At 36.8% G+C, this 23,377-nt stretch overlaps 1 protein-coding gene across 1 annotated transcript in view; it reads left to right on the top strand.

The window, feature by feature from the left end:
- The first annotated feature begins 6,084 nt into the window (after positions 1–6,084).
- Dyrk2 (Dual-specificity tyrosine phosphorylation-regulated kinase 2) overlaps positions 6,085–23,377 on the top strand; it is a 52,537-nt gene continuing 35,244 nt past the window's right edge. The window contains exons 1-2 of the mRNA XM_017147378.3: positions 6,085–6,600; positions 19,216–19,280. The gene's annotated coding sequence lies outside the window, so the exon portion shown is untranslated. The remainder of the gene's footprint in view (positions 6,601–19,215; positions 19,281–23,377) is intronic.

Here is a 23,377-nt window from a genome sequence, read left to right as displayed (position 1 = left end):
AATTTTCCCATTTTCATATTTTCGGCCTTTTAATGGTATGTGGGTCGGTGCTCGGAGATCGCTTGGTTGATCTTCCTCCCCGGAGATTGTGTAAGGTCTATGTCTGGGTCGCACTTGTTGTTCGTGCCTTCTGGACTGTAAACTGAAGAGACCTCTATTCGAAGGTTTTAATTACGCCAATTGCACACATGTAGGTCAAGTGGTGAAGACTATTTTTGCGCTGATACATGTGTGTATTTAAATTGAACTCATTTTCAAGATCAGGAATAGTTTGAAGGCTGCGATTGCAGTATTAATTGCTTAATAATTGGGGAGCACGCTTAAAAAGCTTATTAATGTTTTATACGAATCTTTAAAGATTTTGTACAAGTGTAAATTAAATTTTGGTGGGTTTTTTAATACCTATCGACATGTAAATCGGATGGAATGTCAACTATGTGGCAAGCAGTGAGTAACGACTATCTTATAGTCGAGGTACTAGATTCAGACTTTTATTTATTAAAAATGAATCCGTAGTATATTGATCTATGCTACTGCAAGCTAACTACGAATACTGTAGTATTTTTACAATACTTCATACCTCCTCAATCTCATTTCGTCCTATAAAATCGTTATATTTTTCATTTTGCTCAATTTGTGATAGCAACGAGTCGTAAAAAATCATATCAACTCAGACTAGACGATGCACATTTTTTTTTGTGGGGGATACTTACTTCCCCTTCACTCTTGATAAGCGTGATATCGAATTACTTAAAGAGCAGTTGCAGTCAAAGTTGGAACATTTTTTGATTGCCATTTTGAAGGGGGCCAAGAGTTGACGGCCAATTAATCAACTTGCCACACATAACGGAATTTCTTTTATTGCCCTCTGAACATTTCCCACCATGCTCATTACCCCAGAGAACTTTAACATATTTCATCCTAAAAACCATTTTCCACTTTGATTTATTTCCTTAATTTCCCATGGTTGGACTTTGACCTAAGTCTGAATGTTTGATGCGTTGCTGTCATGAACTTCCAGACCAACCGGTTCTGGGTACTTGAGATTCGTTAGAGAATATAGAACTGAGTTTCAAGAATCGAAAATGGAGAGCGGAGTATCTTATCGCCAACACTTTGATCAGTTGTTTACATTACCAAAACACATTTCTTCGCTGAGCTACTCTTTCCATTTTCATTTCTATTTCTGTTTTGGTACTACAGCTGGCAATTAAAATTCTGGTTGAGTTCGAGTTTCGGATTTGATTCGTTGATTGCCCTGTGAAATAATTAATTTATGCGTGCATTAACCGTTACTTGATAATGAGAACCGGGCGGAGGAATCGGAATCTCAGGGGGGATTTGGTAGTCTTATCTCCTCTTTCAGAGCCGATTAAGTTCAAGTCTTCAAGTGCGGATGGAACTCGGGTGTGTCGGAAAGTGCGAAGGGGTTTGGGGTCTACGGAGGGGGATCTCGATTCTTGTAATTATGGACCGGACCAAGTCGTAAACAGCGCGTTTCGGGACAGAGATACTGTAATAGTATAAGAACCAAAACAAATAAATAAAATATAAAAATTCAGTTTCCTAAACAATCTGTTTCTTAACTAATAAGATAATATTTTAAATATTGGAATAAAAAACCTTTGCATCCGAACTTATCGATTTGAAACGCACTGTTCAATCTCATTTGCCCGTGCCCATACTCTTTGTGATTAATTGTCAACATTTGCGGTGCGGCGAGGAAATATATTTTTACTTCGGCTCAAGCAACTATCCACAAAGGGCGTAACTTTCGGCGTGGGGGAGTTGGAAAGGAGCTGGGGAAAGGGAAAGTTCGGAACAAACCAGACTAAATGAAGATTTACGTTCCGCAACAGACTCGGATATTTATGGAGCCCAGAGCCAAGGAAGTGGAACACTTTCTGGAGACGGACTCTTTTGGCAAAGTTTTTCCCATTCGCTGATCGTAATGAGCTTTAATTATCCCATTATAATTTGAGTGGATATCAGACAGAGACTGAGTCACTGAATCTGGGATGTAAAAAGTAATTAAGGTTTCGAATAATTACTGTAGCACTAGAACAATATTACTATTATTATTTTAATACAAATCACGCTTATTATTTGCCATCATTTTGGAATGATTTCTTATAAATTGTAAATCAATTTCAAAAACCGCTTAGCGCTTTATAGTTCTTAAGAAATTTATAATTGGGTGACTAAACCAAAATATTATTAAGTAAGCGATGATAAAGATCTATTGTTAATTTCAGAGAACCTCCCTCTTCACCTTTTCAACCGAAGATTTCGAACTGCAGTGTGGTCCAATTATAATATTTCTTCCGATTGCTCCAATTAAGTAATAAACCGCCCGTCTACCATTAATTTCGTGAGAGTGGGAGGTATCCGTGGAAAAATCAACAGAAGCCAGAAGAAGTTCTTTTCTTCGTTAGCAGAAGCGATGAGACAATGGCAACTCATCATCGAATGACCGCAAGAAATATCATAATTTCTTTCCAAGAAATCACCATAGGTCGCCAGACAAGACTTGGATCGCAGCAGCGCCAATGATTGCCCAGGGGCGTGGGTCTTAAGAGGGGTGAAAAAAGGGGGATCGTTGTCTCGTCGTTCGTTCGTTCGTTCGATTGAATCAAGACCCCGACGACGACCCCAGACAGGCAGCTAAATATACTTGTAATCGAGGAAAAAATGAAGTGGAGGCAGAAAGTTGCGTAGGATCTGCAAGATCAAGCCCAGACAATGCAGCTGCACAGCGGCCCCCTATACCCCCTACCTCCTGTTTCATCACACCCATTTGGTTGTTTTGATTTCTTTATGTTTTTTTGATAAACGCTGCTCATCATGTAATTTTAAACGCGCCGCGCATGTTAAACAAACAATTTCCCGTGACAGTGTAAAATGTGCTTTAGGGTGTTTAGGATGGGGCGTAAATGCACTGGGAAAAAATATTCAATAACAAGTTTGATTAGGTTTTTATATCGGATAACTAAGATAATTATCCTCTTCTTAAAAAAGATATTTTTTTAATGAACTATAAGGACTTTTTTCACGTCCGCATGAAATGAATTTAATGCGTTTTCGGAGTAAAGCTAACAAAAATAGTTAATTTCTTTAAATTGCAAAAAAGTATATTTAATATTTCTTTAAACCATGAAAAGAGTAAAAAATGTTCAAAGTGTAGGGTTTAACTAATGCTAAAGGGTCGGCCAGTCGTCTGCGGGCCCTCCAGCGACCATTACAACATGACTCGCAAAGAAAGCGAGTGTTGAATGCAACTTTTATTTAATGCTTTTTTCTCTCTCTCTTGGCCTTTTTTCTTGTGGAAAGTCTCTGGGCCCGAAGGCAGGCCTAGGCCAAAAGAATCGTGTTGATGGATTTCTTCCTGTCGTAAATGTTGTAAGCAAAAGATATGTCCAAAACGTTCAACATTGCTCGGGGGCCAGCAGCTCCCTCAGTATCTCCAGTATCTCCCTAATGGAAGTGGTTGCTTGTCTTTAAGTTTTTCCTACACATTTTCTGCTGTTTTGACTTATCATTCAAGTTGCGTTTTTGGCCCGGGTGGATCAGTTGATGTGCAAATATTCCGGCCTCTGGCAGCTCCAAGATGTTGGTGTTATCGCAATTATGAATTGTGGGAGAGTTCTGGATAGAATGCAATTCGAATAGGATTGCAAGTAGTTGCCTTCGAGAAGTGGTAAAAAATAAGTGAGAATTGTGTCACTAGAAAAGGCATTATTAAGGTTAACGAATACTTTGTTCTTAATAATCTACAAAATGTAATCTACAAATCTAAGCTTTTTTATTATTGAGTTCTAAAATTCTGTGACATAATATTGAAATCTATATTACCAATTTTTGTAACCTCTAAATTCAAATTATTGATAGTTTAAAAAAAAAATTAGCTTCTTTGTTTATCACCTCCTGAAATTTCACTACCCAGTTCTTATGTTGATTTAGTTTTCTTTTCTTTCCCAGACTTGAAGACAGACCCTATTTCCATATGTAGGCGTGTCGATCCGTCATGTCGACAGCATTTGGCAGTCGGCTAAACCATATGTCTTCATCGGGTTTTATCATCGATTTTGTACGATAAATATTCCAGACACATCCTCAATAATTTCACTGCTGATCTTTCCTCTTGTGAAGTTGTGAGCTTGTTTTGGTTTCTTGTTTTCTTGGGTGTTGCTTTCTTATACTCTTGCAAAGGGAATTCTTATTTATGTTAGACGTCTCTATAAAAATGTATCCTATCTCAAATTTTTTTTTATAATAAACTATTTTTCAGTGGATAGGGAAATGTTTTTTTTTTTTAATTTAGTTATACTTTCTTTGTTAGGGGTTTGCTATAAAAAGGGTACATAATCTTTGGCTTGTAGTTTTCACTATTTTTTCTAGTGCCAGCTGTTGGCATGTTGTAATTTGAATAAACAAATTGTTGTTGTAGTTGCTGCTTGTTTTTTCTGGGTCTTTCTTCTTTATTTTTTTGATAAGAACTGAAATGTGCCGCAGAAGATTGCGAGACCCCGAGTCTCTTTGTCTTGTTGACGCATTATCAGTGGCGATTGCTAAATGTCAAACCAAAGCAGTTCCGGCTTTATATCAATTTTAGTAATTAATTATGTTATTTATGTTATTGTTTAGGCGCGTTTAAAGTTGAGCTGTTAATAACAGTTGCTCTGTTAAGTTAACAGTGCGATTTGGAAGCAACCACCCGCAGCGCTGTTAACAGCAGGAGAGCGAGAGCAAGAGAGAGAGAGAGTGAAAGAGTTTGTTTGTTTGCTTTTACTTTCTGTGTTTGCTTAGTTTGGGAGAGCCTGCAGAAGAAGTTGTGTTTGCATTTTGTCTTTAACTTTTAGAGTTGCCAGATCGTTGCTGTCTTTGGCCTTTCAAGATCAGCTATTTTCCTTGGAAAATGGCAATTTGTCAATAGCCGAGGGGTGGAATTCGAATTCGATCGGTGGGTGTCTTTTGTGGGAAGGCCAATCAACCTCGTAATAATGCAATTTCAATGGCCATCGGTCGAATGCGGGTACCTTGTCATGTTTCAAGTTTCATGTTTGGCATTCTCCCCCTCCCCTAAAATAACCAAATAATGAGCTGTCATTACGCACACCCATGAGGGTGGTTTCACTGGAGATTGCGGCATGCAACATGATCGATCTGCTAAGTGGTAATTCGTATTTAATGTGGGCTTTGTGTCATGTTTGTTGTGGTTTCTTGGTTGAATTGGGAAATTGGCTGCAGGGGGTGGAACTTCTAACGGGGAAGTTTGTGAGAACGGACGCAGATGAAGGATGCACATATGGCAGATGACTTTTCTCAACTCTATAACTTTATAAGGGTTTTAAAATGTTTTTTTTATATTTAAATAGAACAAAATTTTAAATTTTTTTAACTCACAAATAATATTAATAAATATACTGATAAATGTTATCAAGAAACAACTCACTCGACTTATGAATTACATTCTATAATTTTTGTAAAGCCATAAAATTTGTTTTCCCAATTAATTTGAACACTAGATTTTTAAGTATTTAAAGCTAAGCTTTTGTTTAATATTTTTCCATACTGCCCACTGTCTTTTGTTCTCAATGCCGAATCGTTAGCAACAACAACAAAAGTAAACCCGCCAGCAGCAAAAGCAACAACAATAAACAAAAATACAAAGCGCTCTCAATTCTTTCTCTCTCTCTAGTTATTTACTTTGCTACGCTCTCCCGCTCTCTTTGTGTTTGCCACGCAGCATTGTGTTGTTGTTTGGCAGTGATGGCAGTACTTTTAGCGGTAACAAGCTAGATGGCTAATAAGAAAAAGCTAAAAGAAATAAATTTAACAAAATATAAATAATATTCAATAATTCAAAATGTACTAATATACAAAATATGAAATAAATGTTTTTCAATTAAAAGTGATAATTATTTTGTTGAAAATTATTCCTTTCCTCCTTTGTTTTAGTTTTCATACCAGAAATTTTAGTTCTTTTCGCTATAAATTTGCCACCTCCGTTGGTTGGGGTGCGTTTGCTTTCTGGTTTTGCTCGGCAGCTGCTCCACTCGAACCGTTCGGCCTCTGTTTCTGCCTTTCATTCGGTTGAAATTATCGCGCTTGTGCGGTTGTGCGAAGCGGACGAGTTGGAAAGACCAGCGGAGGTTCAATTTTTTCTGTTCGGGCGCATTGTTTGAGGCTCGTTTGGAGAACTGCACTGCAGGCGTTCAAAACTCGGAATCGAAATCGAATACACAGTAGCCCCAGTATCACATCCAAAATAAATCCAATTCATAACGCTCGTGCGAGTCGAAAGTGAAATTCGTCGCAGCAACAACGGTAAATCAAAGGCAAACGCGATTTTTGCTCAATGAATGGAATAGCAAGCAAACACAAATCCCGCTAAATTAATCAAATTCAATTGCAAGAAATTATAGTAACCGCTTAAAGTTTTCTTATCCTAATAATTAGCATCGCCAAGCACCGCAGATGCTAAAGTGTTTAACAGTTTAACAAATAACAAAAGTAACAGGAAAATCGGTGATTTGGTGTGCAATAAGTTGAGAAAACCAGAAACCAAAACAGAGATCCGGAGATTAACGACGAAAGAAGGTACGAAATATATGTGAATTTTGGTCTGTCATAAGAGGTATACACATTCGTGGAGTTTTCGGTACCCCCAACCCCTTCTGAAAAAGCAACAATAATGCGAGAGATGTGAGAGATCTATGTACAAACTCCAAAAGCGAAGTTTTTTTTGTCGCACACGAGAGAGAGAGAACAGATTAGAGCGAGAGAGCAACAAAGAGAGTTGTGCAGCATCAAGGATGCGAATTTGAGAGTGTGTGTGTGGGCATGAGAACTTTTGCAATAATGTCCTTGGCAATAAATAGAAGTTGAGTTGAGAGCGGCAAACCATTGAAATCTGAGCACAAAACTGACGGAAATCAAAAGGGGATTGAATAGTTAGGGAATAAAAAAAGGAAGGAATTTCCATTAAACAAAAATATGAATGGGAAGTAGGGAAGTAAAGGATAATGAAGTCTGAAAGAACAGAAGTTCTCAAGTTGCATAGTCCAATAAAATAAATTGTGTGCGATTTGTAAAAAAATTTATTATAAATGTATATTGTATTTTACTTTGTTAGTAATCGCTAATCTTTCGTAGCGATCTCAGCTGATGCTGATTACTCCATTTAAAACAATATAAATTAATTCTGCCTTCCATATTCGCCGAGTACATTGACATTAAGTGTACATTATCGCTGGAATTAATGTACAATCGTGCCTTATAATTAGTATTATATCACACTTTTTGACAAATGTTTGCGCTCACTCGAATTCCGCTAATCTCTCTCTGAAAATGTTCCCAGATGTTTATAAACAAAATTGTAATTTCTCAGCCGGCTGATGAGATTATTTTCTAGAATGAGAAAAGTTTACTTTGTACTTGTATATGACACCTGTTATCAACGGCGGGGAAATTCTATAGAGCTTGTGCTATTTTGTAATCTCTCGCATCCCACGCTTCTGAACTTAAAATACCATAAAAATGGTATTTTAAAAAGCTAATATCGATTTTATGACCTTTTGCCCTGAGAACCTACTCAAAGATTCTGCTCGAGGATAGACATAAACGGATTTCGTATTCTAATTTTGTTTTTTGCCTCTGCTTTTCAAAGTCAAACATATTTCAAGAACAATCAATAAGAGGAAAACAAAACAGAGAAGAACACAAGCCAATGGGGGAAAGAAATAACAAAAAACGAAGACCAATTTATAATGCCAAGCCATTTGCGATTCCAGCGATCGATAACGATCTTCAGCACTAAATGAAGATTAAAATCGGCTGGCTTTCATTAAAACTGGCCAACTTCTTGTCGCTCACGAAATCCGATTGAGATACCAAGAGGAAAAAAACACGATGCAGTGAAATTTCAGATACTTTCCTCAGTTTTTGTTACCCTAGGGCCGGCTAATCAACGCGTGGTTGTCTCAGGTCTCTCTTAACCATTGTTATTAATCTTTTCGGTTTTGTTAATCATTTCCAGAGTGCTTGTTTTATGATTCTTTGGCCTGCATACAATTTGCAACACGTGTTGTGGGCTTTTGTTTTGCTTTTAGCTTTCCATTTCACTCAACCGATGTTCTGTCTTCGCCCGCAGCCCCAAAAAAACCATCTATTTGGGTTCCCGAAACCCATCTCTCATTTCCATGAGAAGGTTATCGAATGATCTTTACATTTCAACATTCGAAAGTTTACTTTGGGTGCTAATTGGATTTGAGAAACGCAATTAATTATATTCAAATGCTGAAGGCTGTGGAACTCTTTGGTATATAGAAAACGGAATGTTTTAGTGGCCAAATAGTTTTGAAGGTCTTTGAAAGCTAAACGCTTTAAGATCCTATTGTTTTAAATTTATTTTTAAAATGCTGTGGGTAGTGAGATGTTCTAGTAACTCCAAACTACTTTTTATAAGACAAGAGGTCTGAAACTCCAATTTCTTATTTATCCACAAATAAGCAAAACTCATCAGCTTATGCAAATACAGGGCAGAAAATTAAATGAATTTTTTGTGTGCCGGTTGGCTTGTTCCGATGAAAGCCTGCTCAGAAATTCTAATGAAATTCACTCACAGTGACACAATTATGCGATGCCCTCAGGTGTGATTCGTTTGGTTGTTCCTGCGCCGAGTAGCAAAATTTGCATATGGATCTTTATGCCTACATATTATATACACACATATCTCTCACCCGGCCTGGGTGAAGTGTCATAAAAAAGTAACCCACATTGGCCCCACAAGGGGTTTCCTAACGGACCCTAAAATGTTATTTTTATAAGTATTTATTTTGTAGTTTTCTTCATTGTTTACCTTGTTTTTTGCGCAATTTTTTATGAAGTGCGCAAAAGTTTATGCGGCCTCGTCTCAAGAGAAGTCGAGTAAGTTTTTCGGGCCTGGGCAAATAAACAGCGATGAAAGAGCCGTTAGGTGACCCCAACCAAACCTCGAGGGGCCAAACCAATTTGCATGAAATGTGGCAATAAAGCAAAAAAGAAAAACTATCAAACTGAAAATGCTGAGTGGCTGTTAAGAACCAAGAATAAGTGAAGCATGCCAGATGAGATGTAGGAGGAAAGTTAAAAAAAAACAAAGAAAGGGATCTAAAAACATTAACAAATTGGTTTATGTATCAATTTTTTAGATCTGACTAAATATTTACACAGTTCCATTAGAATGTCTTATATCCCATACTATTTTATGTTGTTCAAGTTGAAATCCCAACGGACCTACCCGAAGAATGTTTATTTTTTGGGTCATTGCCTCAATCTGATGTTCCCAAACTAAGTCGAGTACTTGAAATAATTTTAGCCCCTTAAGTAAACAAGAAAAATTCCGTCCTTAGATACTCGACATTCAAGTACAAACTGTTAAGTTTTAATACTTAGAATCACATGCTTAGACACACACCCTTGTTATTATCGGGAGAAACTAGAAACGCATATCTGAACCTAAGTGCCAAAGTTCTATCTGCCATATAAGCATTTTATTGACGGCAATTTGATAGACTACCGAAAGTAACAAAAAACAATGCGGGTTTTTGTAGTCAGGTAATGATTGAACTTGAGTATAGCAGATAACCACCGTCTTATCACCCAACATCGTATTTCAAATACGACAAAACCCCGATTTCGATTAGTCTTTCTACGTCATTGATGAGAAATCAGGTTTGTTATCAAGCTAAATAAAAAGTTAACAAACTGAAGAAAGCTGAGAGGCAAAGTCTGGTTAAACTTCTGCCTAAATTTGGTGACAAATTTTATGATTCCACTGAATTTTAAGATGAATCCCACGAGAAAATCCCAATGAAGTTGAAGAATCAGCAAAAAAGAGCAGGTGTCTTTGAGAGACTATAGCCGATCAGCTGATTATTCAACAAAAACTTGTGAAGAGAGAGACTCACGCAAAATAATAATTGGTTTCCGCCACACATTTAGCTTTTCTCTATTGTTAAATTTAGCATTGAGCATGGGGAGAGAAGTGCGTCACAGTTCTCTGAGAATTCCTATAGAAATAATAAAGTAAACGCCGAGCACGTTGAATTTCTATGTATGTATTTTATAGGGTTTCTTGATCTAGCCTAAGCTCAAACTACTGGAAAGAATCAGCTGATCGTTGCTATACGTATAAAACGTGCTATTTCCGTTGCGTCTCCCTAGACTTTTGCCTTCTTTTTTTTCCCAGCGACTCAACATTCTTATCAGCTTATAGTTTTTCTTTATCTCTGCGCTCGATAGCGATAAATAAATAGAAACATTTTGTTAATTGCTAGTAGCATGTGTTGCTGGAAATATGTATTTTTATTTGCGAATATTTTATGCAGACTCAGAAACAGGCTATGTAAATTGAATGCTTAATTTCCATAAAATATCTGGGAGTGATTAGATAGATAAACGAGCTTGATTAGCAGTGAGCTAGCTGATAAGCTGTCATTTGTTTGGTGTAGCACAAATTCACACAGTAAACTAATACAGTTTTTCCAAGTTTAAATAGCCCCGTGACTTGTTAACAATTGTTCTCAGGCAAATACTGAAACTGGCATTTCCTTTAGCACTACTTTGTTGAAACAATTAATCACAAATTACTTTGAAAAAGATCTTAATTTCCCTTTTCCCTTTCTATTTGCAGTTTCGGTGAGTCAATCTGTCTACTCAGCTGTGATTAAGGTTGTGATGACGGGATAATAGTTAAATACCTTACATTTGGGTAAGCGTTCCAAATAACAATTGCCCTTGAATACTTGGATACAGTAGTTTAAATCAGAATATTCGGTTTAATTGGCCTAATTTCGGCTAAATGAGCTCCCTTGATTTTCCGCCCACTCCATAATATTCTATCGCACAGATAACCTTCTCTGGGGCGAATTTCCAACTGGCAAACAATTAAGTCTGCCTACGTCAGTTTCCATTTCAGTTGGGCCTAGCTGCTTGACACCTTCAATTGAAATTGATTATGGAGACGACATCATCCACGCACTTATTTAATTAACAAAAGCCTGAGAAGAGAAAAAAAACAAAGTCTTTGACTTGACAATCAATTATGTTTTAACACGGTTAAGTGTCTAAATCTCAATGTTAAACGTATAATATTTTCATAAAAGATTTCTAGGAATTTCCCCCAATGCTAAGCTAAATCGCAGATAATAATTTTTGACAAGGGAAAGGAGACCTTCGATGAACTTTCCATGATATTTTCGTAGGTGGTTTCGGTACACCGTGATGAACTACTTCAAGTGCACTGCCATCAGTGGGCAGAAACATAAGCAAAAGTCCAACGAGATTTGCGTGTTTGAGGCCAGCCTTTTTATAGAAATATACTCATGTTGATTATAATTGTCGCCAAGATCTTTGCTAGATTTTCTGGCTGCTTTTTTAGCTTCTGCCTTTGTAATCGAGACCACGCAAAGACATTCAATATGCTGTCTCAATGAGAATTCGTTTTCCTTTTGTCATCGGAAATTGGGTCTTGGTCGTGAGAGAAATACGCACGAGGGCGTAACGCACTTGATGGGTACTGAACTCTGCGCCAAGTACTTTGGATATTTCGGTTTTCAATTTTATTCAATTCTCGGTTCTCTTCTGACTACTCACTACTCACTCTGTTGATAAGTGGGTCAAGTCTAAATCGTTTTTTTGTTTTCTTATTTGTATTTCTGCATTTGAAAAAGTGAAATCGCGAAATGTTTTTAAAAGCTGTAATTAACTCTTAATCATCGACGCTTTGTTTGGTGCTCTTTGATTTATTTTTCCGTCTCCGCTTCTCTGCTTCTCTCCCCCTTTCTAATTATCACTTACACTTTTGTCGTAAGATTCTTGGTAATTAGTCAACATTTTTTCTTCATGTCGGAGCTTGTGATTTGCATTTTCTCCCTGTCAACCGATTAGATGTCGTAATTACTGCTTAATTATTTATTTATTTATTTGTAGTTTTTCTAATGTTAACACCTTGGCAAGATAAGTAAGGCTGATTGGCATTGGTTTTTTGTCTAGACGGGGCGAGGAATATATCATTAGTTGGGTGAAAATGTTTAAAGAAGGTTTGGTTCAACCTTAGCACTCTGGAAACATAATAATTTTATGATTGTTCAATTAGTATTGAGTTGTAAATATTTAATGTTTCCATACTTAATACAAAAATATTTAAAAGTTTTTAAATGTTATCCATTTTATTTTTTTCAAATTTTCTTTGTTATTCTTAATTTTTTTCTGTATTTTTTTCGAGTTAGCATTAGTTGCAAAGCGCGGTGTCAGGTCCAAGTTAGCTTTTCTTAGTTAAGCTCAAAAGATTACACAACCTGCTCAAACAATCAACGAGGCGTTATAGGTGGAGGAAAACCAGGTGAGGAGGCAGCAGGTGAGCAGTAGGCTGCCCACTGGCAAACAAGAGAGAGACGCCTAATTACGATTTTATCCCCTGCCTGGCAACGAAATTTGTCAAAGAATATGGAAATCGAGGCAAATTGAAAAACTTGCATATTTTAAGCCTGTCTGTGGGCTTGCATCGATATGATTGAGTGCTTGGAATTATGGATTTGGATTTTCTTAACAAGATTCCGGAAAGTGTAATTGGTAATTCCAAAAACGCAGAGAAACTCCTTCAGAGAGACTCAATGACTCAGCATTGTGATTTGATTAGCTGATTGTGTAATTAAACTCCATTCTACTTCGTTATCTCTCGCTTTTCATAAATAATTGAAATTTTGACTTTACTTTTGGGGTAGTAAATTAACTTTAATTATAACTGACAGACATGAAAATGAAAATGATGCTGAAGAAAAGAAGTGAAGTTCCTTGTCTGACCCAAAATTTCAATTAAAAAGAAACCCAAAAAAGAAACGTTTACATATATAATTTATCATTTGCAGACATTGCGTATAAAAACGTGCTGTTATGGGGTATAACAATAAATGAAACAAATTATACGGATAAATATTTATTACATTTAAGTCATATATTGAAAATGTATGGAAAACTAATAGTAGGCAATTAAATTAAAATTGGCAATAAATAATACAAATATATTAATTTTGTATTATGTGAATTTGTATTTGTAGATATCCCAAATACTTATTTTTAAAGCTTTCCTTCGTTTTTTCTGAAACGCAGTGTATTTCAACCTTCCGCTTCTTGTATACTCATCCATAAATTTAAAAACGAGTGTTCCGTTAGCTTCTTTTTTTTACTGCCCCACTCACTTCGTTGACCGCAAATACGATCATCACATTTCATCACCCACAAGAACCCAACCGCTTTCATCTCCCTGGAGATCTCTGACTAAGACTTCGGACTTGTATTAATGCCTTGGAGATTATGCCATGACAACAACATCAGCGTATATATATCGTTTACCGTTTAAAAAGGCCAAGAGGAAGATGTTTATGCACTTGAACGCCATAACAAAAGTTGGTTTTCCAACCGCAAAATAATGAGTTGCAACAGCACCAAAAAAAGAAGGTAGAACAAAGACAAGCCCCGAGAATTTCATCATTTTCTTATCCGCAGACCGGGCCAAAAAAGAAAAAAAAACAAAAAAAAAACCCGACGGTGTCTTCGAGAAGCGTTTTGGGTCAAGTCAAACCCAACCGCACCCGCTCGCAAATCGGCTCATTGGACTCCTTGGTCAACCAGCCAAGCCACTTGACGACTGTCTGCATCCTGTGTGTGCGCTGGGCATATTGAGTTTCTTGGGTTTCTTCAATTTCTTGAGTTTCTGGACCCGGGCTAACAGCTGGGCGGAAAACCAGTTTAGATTTTAACTTGTACTACGGCAGCTGTAAACAATCAGAGCTAACTGCCTGCCAGGCACTCAGCCATGAAAAATGAATGATGATAATGATGGTCAAGTCAACTGTTTTCTGTCTTCCGATGGGGGCAACACCGAGGTGAGGTTCTCCGGCAGTCATTGACCAAAAGGCCCGAGAGCCTCCTCCGAAGCTCCTGGATTTCTTCTTTTGGTTTGGGGAGAAACTCGATTTTGTATCTACCCCAAAAGTGCGAGTATCTCAAGTCTGGCTCAAGTCTCGGTCGCAGTTCTCAGTGGTTACTTGTACACAGAGAATAACATTTTGATAAAGATATATTTTTAGAGCTCGAAAAATATCGATATTTTTATATTTGTACAATATTTGATCGATAATATCGATGTTTATAAGGAGAAAAGTTTAATTTAAATAAATTATAACAATTATGTTTAGAATTAAAAAAAAATAAAATAAAAAAAATTCATTAGAAAAAATCGATGTTAATCGGGATTTTATCGAAAATATCGATAACGCCGATTTTTTTTTTTTGAAAATCTAGTATATAAATTATATGATATTTAATAAAGTTATAAGTGCAATTTAAGCTTTTTGCATATCTGTGTACTGTGCGGCCTGCCCTTTGCGACTCGCTCGTTTGCTTTATGGCCTCTCAGGTTGTGTTTTTCTTACACTACATATTTGTTTGTTGTCTATATAGAGGAGTCAAACCGGTTGCCAGGTTCATAGGCGATGCTTTGTTGAAAGTCGTCTCTGTCTACTAGACTATAGCTTTTGTATATATCTCTCTCATTTATTGCTGCACTTCTAGTTTTGATTTGTTTGTTTGTGTTCTTGTGCCAAGCTCTGAATTTTTACCTTCTTACCTGCAATTGGTATTGTGGGGGTTATCAGTTGGAGATCGTGGTGCAGAATCAGTTATAACTCGTTCTGAGAGTTTATGGCTCCGCTGTTTTGATTGTGGGATGGTTAACCTGATCCAAAGTTTATTGACTTTGTCTCTTTTTGTTCATTGGTTTTATTGGGTTTTAATCTAACATTTTTGTATTTTAATTTCTAAAAATTTTAGATTATTTTACTTGTCCAGCGAACACCAACCGAACTCATGGTCCATGATCGCAACCTTTGCTTGAGCTGCTGCGGCCTACTCTTTCATTTGGCTGTCAGCCAGTTAACGTATTCCTCATTCTGCAAGTTACCATAAAAAGACTTCAATTGCCAACTGTCAACTAGTGGGGAAACTGGTTAAACTTTTTGCAAACGGAATAAAAAAAAAATGAAAATAAAATCAAAATTGTTTGACTGTTGCATTTGGTGCACATTTCTGCCGGTTTCTCTTTATGGCCAAGACAAGTTCTTGACACTCATCGGAGAGCTCACGAAATGGTAGAGAGACGCCCACAGAGATACTCAGCGGATACACAAGTGTATCTGTGGGTAACAAATTTTAGCCATAAGCTGGCTACTTAAGCCGAAACCTAGACTCAAAGAGAGATTTATTGAATCATACATTTGGTGTTTCGGTTGCAGCCGAGTGATTCGACAAACGCAGGAGCAATCAACGAAGCGTGCCACTTGAAAACATGCAATGTTGCCAGTCAGTCTACCCCCTTTGGGCCAAAACGCATTCATTATTAGTTTGCCCACATAATAAATGATGTAAAAAGTAGGCGTACTCGCAATTCACCTCACCGATAGGCGTCAAAGTGGGTGGAAGTGGGGGAAAACGGTGGAGGGGGCGCCAAAAGAAATTCAAACTATAAAATAATTACACAAAAATAGTTTTCGCTGCTCGCCATAATTTTTAACATTTATTTCTTTACCTTTTTTTTTTTTTGTTAAAAATGTGTTTTGGAAATTGCTGAATGGCAGGCAATAAAGTGTTTTTTGCCTCTTTTGGCAATCTTTGTTCGATTTCTTTAGCTGCTGGTAATGAGGAATCAAATAGTTTGTTAATGAGTGTATACATTTTACTCACCGCACTTTCGAACATTTCTCAAGTTGGATTTGGCAAGAAAACCATTAAGAAAAACACCAAAGTAGGTTTTTAAAGTAAAAAGTTTTAATGTAATGGATAAGTTCACTTTAAATTATAACCCAAGAAGAAAGCGTTTTAAAGAGGTAAAAATAAATAGGATATATTGAAATTACTGCAAAACAAGAGAGAACGCTATAGTCGGGTGCCCCGACTATCAGATACCCGTTACTCAGCTAAAGGGAGTGCGAAAGAGATGGAGAAAAACTTTGATCCGCCGTAACTTTTTAACGAATGGTCCGATTTAAAAAATTTCTTCTACATTTCGATAGGTATTGATAAACACAATAAAACTGCATTTTTACTTTTCCGAAATATTGAAATTTTTAAAATCGTATATAAGCGATTGTGGGCGTTAGAGGGGGCGTGGCACCCTTTTGAAACAAACTTGCGCTGCGTAGGAACTCCTAGAACCTGCATGCAAAATGTCAATCTTCTAGCTTTTATAGTTTTCGAGATCTCAGCGTTCATACAGACAGACAGACAGACAGACAGACAGACAGACAGACGGACAGACAGACGGACAGACGGACATGGCTAGATCGACTCGGCTAGTGATCCCGATCAAGAATATATATAGTTTATAGGGTCGGAAACGCTTCCTTCTACCTGTTACATACTTTTGCACGAATCTAATATACCCTTTTACTCTACGAGTAACGGGTATAATTAACAATTGGGGGTTATAAATTAGTATATAATATAGTATAAATAAAGTTTAAAGGTAATGGTTAAAGTTAAGTTCATTAAATTCGATTATATTATAAAAATCTTTATTTTGTTTATGATCAACCTAATAATATCTCTAGTAAAAATAAAAATAATATAGTAGAATTACTGCAAAATAAAAAATACGTTAAAAATTAGTATTTAATCTTTAATTTGCTTATGATTAACTTAATAATCTCTCTTGTTTTGTATTTGGCATTTAAAGAGAAGGGTATTAAATTGTTTCACTGCACACCTAAGGCCTTCCCTTACTTTAGCTATCTCCTCTCCATCGCAATGATCACCAGCTTGCACGTGCTTTGGACACCTTAGGATACCTTTTAGATGGTAGATAGGCCAGCGACAAATTTAACTACTGCCAGTCAGACTCGTAAGCCATAATCGTTTAGATGCTGTTCATTCGTCATAATGATCGTGCTGGCCAGATTTCGGGGGATCGGTAGCCAGGAGATTGAGAGATGGAGGTAGAGACTACTGTTAAATGTGCAGGTAAATCAAGGTGTGCTCGCCAGCCAGCTAAGCTAAACTCCAATCCGCACTTCAGACCCACTCTCCATGGGGGCTGTACAATGTGTCTGCTGTGTCTTGGCTTTCGAGTATTTTACGTTAATTTACGCCGAAAACTGTTGAGGAGATTTTGCGCAGCAGTTGTTGTTTTCTGCTTTCGGTTTCATTATGACTGGAAAATCATGCAATTTTGGCTTGGTTTTTCTTGGCTTGGCAGTTGCACACTTGGCCAGCGAGTTGCAACACCCATTTTGTATCGTTGCTCTGCGGTTAATCATATTTCTCTGCGTCTGTCTGTTGTTAAATTAGCAGCTGCGCTTGAGACAGCTTATACATTTTTTTATTTGCAGGATATTTAGAGATTTATTTTTTTTATATTTTTTTTTTTTTGGGTTTTCCTCTTGTTTTTGGAACTCTGTGCTCTGTAGATAAGTGACGCTTCTGCTCGCACATATTTCTCTTGTTGTTGGGGTCTTTCTGGTTTTACGCGCTTTGCTGACTCGACTCTATGTGATTTTACTAATTGGATTTTCCGTCTTGGCAAACACTGTTGCCATGTCTGTTTCGTTGTCGTTCGTCGCTCTGATTTGGCATTGTCCAAAGTGTCAATTGGATTTGAGAACTGTTTCATAACAGATATGCTGTATCTTTCAGTGCAAACTGTGTGTGAAAGTGTCGGTTGGCAATTTAAAGCCGAAAATAATAATATTAATTTAATGATCTTCGCACTGTTTGATTACGTCTTCGATTGATGGCAGTGATTTATTATTATTTTTACGACCAGCTGTCGGAGTGGCTCTCAAATTAAATTTATTTACGTGCCTTACTTTATGCGCTCGGTCAAAGCAATAGAAATCCATTCCGTCGACCATAAAATAGACTCAAAATCAAAATAAACTGAAACAGCTGCCGAGATGCTTGACCAGCTGAACAATATTATCAATCGAATTGCGATTTTTTGTGCCATTTTTTTTGCTGACGCTTTCACTTGGCAATTTTTTTTTCGGGATCAGCCAAAGAGGAAAAATAAAACATAGTATTTATGTGTTTTCGAAGTTTTTCATAATTACTTAATGCAGTTCTAGTTCATCATGGTTTTTTTTCAGGATATCGTAAATTTATTGGATGTGTATATTTTCTGAATCGCGTTTTTTTTTGGGGCTTGGTTTTGACTTTGCCAGCTGCATTCGGAACATAAACAATATGAGGAAACCAAGGAAGCTCAGTAAATTTGAAATGAAAAATTGCCCAAGCATGCAAATTATTAAAAGAAACAAAACGCAATATATTGAATCTCCGACGTGATTCACAGCCAAGCAAACAAACCCCGGACCCAACACGATCTCAAGATTTGTGAGCCTTGCAAAATGTTGTTTTCCAGTCCGTCGACACTTTCGATTTTTTCCGTTTATAAGGAGGGGCAATATCTGCAGTTAAGCTGTTAATTTATTGCTTGTCTTTTAGCTTTTCCTTTGTTGTATTTATGTTTCTTAATCAATTTCTGATAATCTTATTCATGGCGGGTTCCTTTAAAATATATTAACTATATTTATTTTACTGATAAAGCATAAAACATAGTAATCCCAAAGATCTTACATTAAATTGTTGCATTCTTAAGAAACTTTGTTTTCCGCCGTAACTACAAAACTAGTTAATTTATACCAACGACGCATTAACCAGTCTTGTTTGATGTTATGAATAATGTAACGAAAGTGATAACAAATTGGATTCCCGCATGCTATCAAGCACTGACTCACATACGCCCCCAATTACTGATTAGGCAAGCTGGTATTCCGCAGATTTGATTTACCCCTGTGCTTATCAGTTAAATATTTACGCTGCAGACACGCACCTCGATAAGGTGGAGATGGTATTAGGTACACCATATACGGAACTTCTACGGGTTTTATTTCATAATTTAAATGCGGGGGTATTTTACAATTGTTTACTTTGGTCTTTATTGGGGGCGGTAATATTTGTGAATAGATAATGATGGGTATTTATTTCTGTGGGAACAGGGTCAACTTAGAAGTGACATAACTGGGTCGTGAATTCGGGTGGCAAGAGATTAGTGGTATCTAATTGTTGATTTATTAATTCCTATTTTATTAATGTAAATATCTCTTCTTATCTTTACAGAAATCTTTATGTTTGATAAGAACATTTAGTGAGAAACTATTCAGCAGGCACTTATGTAATTTTAGGTAAGTTTTTTATATTTTAAAAATATTATTAAAAAAAAGATTCTCTGCATCGCTGCATTTAGTTTTTATGCAAATAAAATGTCAAACATTAAACTGCTTTTCAAGCGTAGCTAACTGCGCGATAATGAAATTCAAATAGCTGCGCAGTGAATAACAAGTGAGTTCATTCAGACTAGACTCATTTTTCTCAATCTCACTTTATCTTTGTCTTCAAAAATGTATGCATAAATAATTGCAATTTATTGCATTTTAAGATAGCTCCTACAAAGATTGAATTAAAAACGCATTTCTAAGACTTTCTGGCTGCGCAATATGTTCTCGGGCGATAATATGGAATCACAGCTTTGTTTATTGCTTTGTGACCATTTCTCGATATCAATTCATGCACATTTCCATGTAAATTGCCCGAACAGCTGGAAGCAAGCCGTAATGATAAGGAAAAAATTCCATTAAATTCTGTCGAATGAGGCATACATGTTTTTCTAAAAAAGAAATTTAACCAGTTAATAAAACACATTTCAAACTTAACTAGACAAAAGAATACTAAACAACTTTTGCTATCTTAAAACCTGACACTCTAGATTATTTCTTTGTGTCAAAGTTTTACACTTGAAATTGCAGCTTATTACATCGTATCATTTGATACCCCCTTGGCGATAAGATGTTTCGTAAAACCCAGAAAACCATAAAGCTAAAAATCACATTCGATGAGTAGTCGAACAACCTTGTTGTTCAGACATTTCCACACACAAATTGCCAAGCGAAATCGATTTCGAATTACAAAATAATACAGAACTGTAAATGGAGGTAATGAAATGGAATACAACACGAGACGGACGTTTTCATGATGCGTGAAAGTCAACCTCAGCCTTGTGCGGCTAGGAAGCGAAATAAATCGCAACAAACAAACAAAGTGAAATGTAAACATCGTAAAATGCGAACTACATGCGTATATGTGACTACAATAAAATCAAGCTAAACAAGAGCATTCAATGAGCCACTTTTCATGCTTGCCGCGCTGAAAAAGATCGGTTTAAAAAACGAAAAACATCAAAAATAACGCCAATTCGAACTTATCTTAGATGGAGCGCCGCGCTTGACTCTTTTATTCCTTTTTTGTTGAGTTTTGGCTGAGTTTTTTGTGTAAAATAAAATGCTTCCATGTCAAGTTTGTTGAGCTTTATTGTTGGCAAGGTTATTGCACACGAGAAGCGCTCGTAAAAGCAAAAAAAAAATGTATATAAACAAACCGCAAAAGAATAAATTTTAAGGTAAAACATGCGATAATTAAATATTTGATATGTCAGCTGGTCGGCAAAACTACAAAAGTAAAGGGGAATTGTGAAAAGAGGGGGTGAAATATATGTGGTATAGAGATAGAGTTCCCAGACCGCACCTTCCAGCTGTTGGCTAAGTGAAAATGAAACTTCCGCCAGTTGCAATTCCCGGATCAAGAATTATCACAAGTGCAACGCCCATAGATCGCAGTTTCAGTGTCTCGTACTTATGGCCATCGAAATGCAGTCGCTGCATTTTAATCAAGTGCCAAGAAAACACCTCCAATCCCAAGGCTGCCAGCAAGACGGCTGCTTGGCATTCGCCAGGCATTTGCATTTTCTTTTTCGGTCCCCCAGTCGGAAAAATTCCATGCCATAAATGGGGGAAAACTAAGGGGGAAAAGACAAGAAGAAATCAAAGTAGACAAGTGTAAAATATTCCACTCACCGGCATTATAGCTAATGGCCATAATGAATATGAATTATTATTCACGCTAATATCGTGCCTCAAAGGCAATATTCAATATGCAAAAGCTAATGTCCGGAAATGGGTATGGCTAATCATCTTTGAAGAGGCTTCTGGTTTTGTCATGCATGAACGCTCTTATAGAAGGACAACTTGAATTCGGGATAGAAACTATTATTGAAATTAAATTAAATGTATATTAAAACCTACTAGACTCATAAAAAAATAAACAAAATATTTTAAAATTAAATACATTTTTCTAAAAAATAAAGAACTTTTCAAAATGTTCTTTATTTTTTTAAATTAAATTGGCAACATTCTTCCCTTACATCACTAATCCATTTAAATCAAATAAATTTATTCGTTCTAAATTCTGCTCTAATCTAATTTATATCCATTAGTACGCCTGCTGAGCGCCTTTGTCATTTTGACAAGCCGACACCCTACAAAATGCATAGTCCAACTTTATTGTTAGCCAAGTCGCCAGACAATAGACTCATCTCAAATCCCCAGCAAAAGGAAAGAATGAAAAGGCGAATAGCCCCGCATTTTGTAGCTTTACCTCTATCTCACCCTCGCACGCTTAAATTTATTATCATGTAAAACTTTTGTGCAACAATGTGAACAACAAAAGCTCAAAAATCGCAGCTACTGTGCAGCTGTTCAACTGCTCTCCACCCCCGGCAATTGTTCTAGTTGATAATTTATTTGAATATTTGGCATAATTATTACGAACCGAGCAACAAGAAACAAAAGACCAAAACCCGTTATATAATAACGCATATTTCGAGAGACCCAACTATTATGTGTATCTGTAGGATATATAATTGCACTGAGAATTGGGCAAAACAGAACTACTATGTTCAACTTGGGAAGTGGTTCGGTTCGGTCCGGCTTGACTTGACATTGAGACTGAAACTGAGATAATGACCAGATAACCAGTAATATTTTGTATGTATGACTCTGCTATCTGATTGCTGGCAAATGAAAAATGATTGTCGCTAATTGTGGCTTAAGTTTGACCAGGGGAAAGGAAACCAGATTTATTCTAACTTTAGATTTCCCCCTTTAGAGGGGAAGATAAATGATTTTGCTCAAACACTGAAGATTGGCCGTTTAAGGCGCATACACATACACTCACTTAAAGTCGATTAACTCCATAGCCAAATGAAAGCCCACACCGAACGAGAATGAGAATGAGATCGAGAACTCGATCTTCTATAATTTTGTAGTTTGCGCCTCTGGCTCTTCTCTTTGTTTTGAGATCTGATCTGTTGTTGCGATCGTCGTCGTGCGTCTCGAATCAAAACGCGCATAAATTTCTATGCTTTTGTAACTCCCCTCTTTCCGATCTCCAATCCCCGATCCGAAACAGTAGCGGCATCCATTAATCAAAAGGCTCTACGGTCTAGCCATCGCGAAGATCGCATATTAGTTACACTTTAGCGGGGCGCCCAGAAATCTGAAATCTGATGGCGGGTTATTAGTTCGCCTGAGTTATGATGCAAAGCAGTTGGAGATTGATCGCTTACATGATGAGAGTGGCTGGGCTGCTTCAGTAACTTGAGCTGACATAAGACTTGGGGCACGGCCTGGGTTCAAGGCAATCCAAGAGACAAGAGACGGCTTAAGAACAGACCTCCACTCCGATGGGGCTAATGGATTGTGGGAAGTGCTCCACTAAGCCGAGATATATTAATTCTATAGGTGCACATGCGGAAAAGCTGTTGAGAGAGTTTGAGTCATATCTGTAAATCACTAAAATAAGTTTTAATAATATTTATATTAATATTTATTTATTATCTTAACATTTGGATTAATATTTACTTATACTTGTATTAATATTTTCTAATATTTGTTTTAATATTTTTTATGAATTAGATAGGTACGTTTTAATTAGTAATATTCATTTGAATTATTATGCTAAAACGTAGCTAAATGTCAGATCATCATAAAAATGAATGGTTCTTCGTTTAATATTTATCTTGATCTGAGCCTTAACTCATTTTAGGTGCCCATAAATATAACCATTTTGCATTTATGACTTATTGTGTGCCAGCGTTCTTTTATATTGCGATTTTCTAGCGCAATGAATCCTTTTATATTTTTTGCAAGGCCATGGAGAATGGCTGAATAAATTTGTTTGCATTTCTATTCGACTTTGCGTCAACGCTTCACGAGCGAGGGAGAAATGTCAACAAAGCTTCTGCAATTCGTTCGCTCACATTGGCAAATTTATGCAAATTTTTATTTATTAAATAAACACGCAAAGTGCGTGTCATCAGCTGTTACACCAGAGGGAGGATTGTGGGTGGCGTGGGACTGACGATGGTAGTTAGTACGCCTTTTATTTG

This window comes from Drosophila takahashii, chromosome 2L (genome assembly GCF_030179915.1).
Source record: "Drosophila takahashii strain IR98-3 E-12201 chromosome 2L, DtakHiC1v2, whole genome shotgun sequence".
Lineage (NCBI taxonomy): Eukaryota > Metazoa > Arthropoda > Insecta > Diptera > Drosophilidae > Drosophila > Drosophila takahashii.
This window is presented reverse-complemented; position numbering and strand designations above follow the sequence as displayed.